We start from the raw sequence: 3,319 nt of genomic DNA, 5'->3' as shown, positions 1-3,319 counted from the left end.
GATCCGGAAGGTAAACTCCTCCTCCCCCTAGCAACACAGCCGGAGGTCCTGCAGGTGGGAGAAGAAGGCGCCAGGGACAGCCTGCTTAGGCTACCGGCTGTGGGGGGATGAGGAGAGCCCAAGGAGGTGATGGAGACCCACGCACACCACATCACAGGTATCGTGGGGGCCTCAGTCACCGCATTGCGATCACGGAGCAACGCTGTGGTGGTGCGGCGAGGAGTATACATCCCGCCCTGAAGGAGTTAAGCTGGCTTTTTATCCCCTGTGCACCAGTGGGTAATGCCAAAATGGAAGCTGGTCAGCACAGCTTCCCAGCCCCATGCAGTTCAGAGGAGGTAAACAAAGATTTTATTGGCTATTTCTGGCTGGTTCGACATGTTCTGATACTGCTAATCTCAGAGCTCCAGTGACTCACAGGCTCCTGATGCCCATTAGCCTCAATCAGGCTTTGTTTTCAATCACAGCTTCTAATAGAAGAGACTTTACTGATATAACAGCCTCTGCTGTATCATTGGCACTCGGAGACGGGCCCCGCGGTGCCTGCAGGGCCGGTGCAAGCCCTGTCCGCACCCCAGGCGAAATCCCCTGCACCTGCTGCCCTCCGCTCCCCTCCCGCTCTGAGCAGTTTCAGGAAAGGGGGGGTGGATGCGGCTGCCGCTGATCTGCTCCAAGGCATGGGGCGGGGGGGAGAGGGTGCGGGCACCGTTTACCGCGATCCACGGGAGGGGGGCGGCACTGGCGAGCTACTCCCAACACCCCCTCCTCCCCGCAGTGCTGCAGCAGTGGCGGACAGCCCTCCTCCCCCCGGCGGCATTGGCAGCTTCACCCGAGTCCTGACATCCCCCCCCCTCCTCCTCGCAGCAGAAACATCTTAATTCATCCACAAACCCCGGAGGGAGAGGGACGCGGGTGCGTGCAAAGCTTACCTGACTCCACGGGGGCTGCAGGCTACAGCGGCTGCCGCCTCCAGGCTGCAAAGTGCCGCCCTCCAGTGGCCGGCGCCCTAGGAAAATGCCTAGAGCTGCCTAGTGGTGGCGCCGGCCCTGGGTGCCTGGCAACCTTTCATTTGACGATATTGATTGTATGTTACTTATACAATTGATGATGGTAGTTAAAAAAACATATTATTACATTAATGAAACAGGGAAGGTCGCTGCCATCTTGAGAACTGAGCCATTTTTAAATGAGTGCCAACAGTGCAGCGGCAGCCATTTTGTGGGAGCAGGGGTTTTGACTATAAAACTTATTAGAATAATACAAAGAAGATATTTATAACTTATAATTATCATATTTTATTTTTCTACTCATTTTATGGTCAAAAGTCACTACCTTGCTGGGCTAAGCTGGAAATACAGGGGCTGTCAGGGAGAGACCAGAGATGAGGCAGCTACGAGTTCAGGATACCCACTGTCATAGACATAGGGATGGCCATCATTGCCATCAATGGCAATAGTGCAACTGGCCATAGATAGTGGTAAACTATGCAATGGATGATAATCAATATTTTTACATATCGATGGTCATCCATTGTGTTTGACTGATTGGCCTGTGGGCCAATTAAAACATGGGGACGGTCCTGCTAGGAGGAGGAGTCAGCCATAGAACCATTATCGACGGCTTTAAATTAAGTGATTCAAACTTGCAGAAGAGGAGAGGTGCCCCCTTGGGAGCAGGCAGGAGCCCGGCAGCAGATGACTCCATTGTCTCCGAGAGTTCTGCCTCTGGTGTAACCTGATTCCAATCTTAATAAAGACTTTCCTCATAACAGAGTTTAGACTGGTGTTAACTGCTTTCAGCACACAATGTTTTCTGTATTTGGAAGTTTTAACAAACTATGGCCCTTATTCTGGTTGGTGCGGCCAGAGCCGCACACGGTGCTCCGGCCGCACAAACCAATCCCCGCCCACACTACGGATCGCCACGGCCGTCCGTACACGGACGGCTGGCGATCCGCACGAAAATGGTGGAGGCGTACGATGGTCGTCGACCATCGAAGGCAGGTCCGCACGCCCCAGCAGCTCCCGCAAGCTGAGACCACACGGACAATCGTCCGTGTGTTAGCTTGTATGGGGGCTGAAAGCTGACATCCGGCGACGTCAGCTTTCCGCCCCCATGAGTTGCGTCATACCCTCATTACCATGCATACGCCCCGCGTTTGCATGGGAACGCCCATGAAACGCGGGGCGTACACATAGGGAAATGAGGGTATGAAGCCCCTCACGCCCCTATACGCCCCCTTTGCGGCGGACGAAATACGTCTGCGGCGAAGGGGGCTGCACATGCGCAGATTGACCTCTGCGCATGTGCAGAATAAAAACATCGGCGGTACGGCCGCACGCGGGCCGTACCGTCCGAATTAGAATAAGGGCCTATATTAGGTTTTTAAAATTGCTTCCCTGCCTTTTGGCTAAGATCATGTGTAGTATTTTTTCTTATCAGTTTCATACTGAATGACAGCGCTGCACCTTGTTTCTTGGAACGCAAAGTGTCCTCATCCGGACTAAGCTGTTGCAACTTCTGGCCGAAAAAGTGAAAGACTGCGATGAGAAAAGGACTTTGCCCATGCTTGCCTACTTTTGAACTCTCCTCTCCGGGAGAAGCCCAGAGAGGAAACTGACAGCATCACTTCTGGGGGCGGGTGCCTGATGTAGCCCATCAAGCCCCGCCCCCAGCACTTGTAGGACCTCGAGGAGGGGGTGAGACTACATGGCACAATTTGCATATTCAGCCACGCCCCCTCCCCGTGAAAATCCACGAATCGCGGTAATTCAAGGAGGCAGCCAGGCAGATTTCGGAGGGTGAGGGAGAATCTGGGAGGATTGCCCACCTTTCCGGGGGGCGGGAGGGGGACCCGATTTTCGGGATCCTCCCAACCAATCCGAGAGGGTAGGCAACCCTGACTTTGCCTGAAGAGGGAGAAGCATTGCAGCGGCCCACCAGAGACCTGCAGAGGATTTGACTTGCTTTGCTGTGCCCCGTAGAGAAGCAATCTTGTCTCCTCTTGATGCTGACCCTTCATTCCACCGTTAAGACCCAGCATGTAGAAGTCATAAAGATGGCATCAGCTGCTCCAACCCTGGTGCCAGCTCCAGCCTCCACTCTGGCAACCCTCGTCTGGAAGAAGCCCAGAAAGAAAGGGAAGGAACCGGACGCTTCCATTGTCCCTCCAGCAGCAGAACCAGAAGAGCCTAGCCAGGATTGGCCCAAGGCTGGAACCTGGCAGACTGTGGTGATGAAACTGAAGGAGGCTGATGGAAAGATTCTGGATATGACAATGGAGACCTACGGCAAGAAAATGGTTCTCGAGCAGGTATTC

The 3,319-nt window shown here is 54.1% G+C and overlaps 1 pseudogene; it reads left to right on the top strand.

Annotated features, from left to right (window-relative positions):
- Positions 1 to 2,390: 2,390 nt before the first annotated feature.
- Positions 2,391 to 2,522, top strand: LOC146025480 (U2 spliceosomal RNA; annotated as a pseudogene).
- The last annotated feature ends 797 nt before the right edge of the window (positions 2,523 to 3,319 follow it).

The sequence above is a fragment of the Crinia signifera genome, chromosome 7 (assembly GCF_055691185.1).
Source record: "Crinia signifera chromosome 7, ASM5569118v1, whole genome shotgun sequence".
Taxonomy (NCBI): domain Eukaryota; kingdom Metazoa; phylum Chordata; class Amphibia; order Anura; family Myobatrachidae; genus Crinia; species Crinia signifera.
This window is presented reverse-complemented; position numbering and strand designations above follow the sequence as displayed.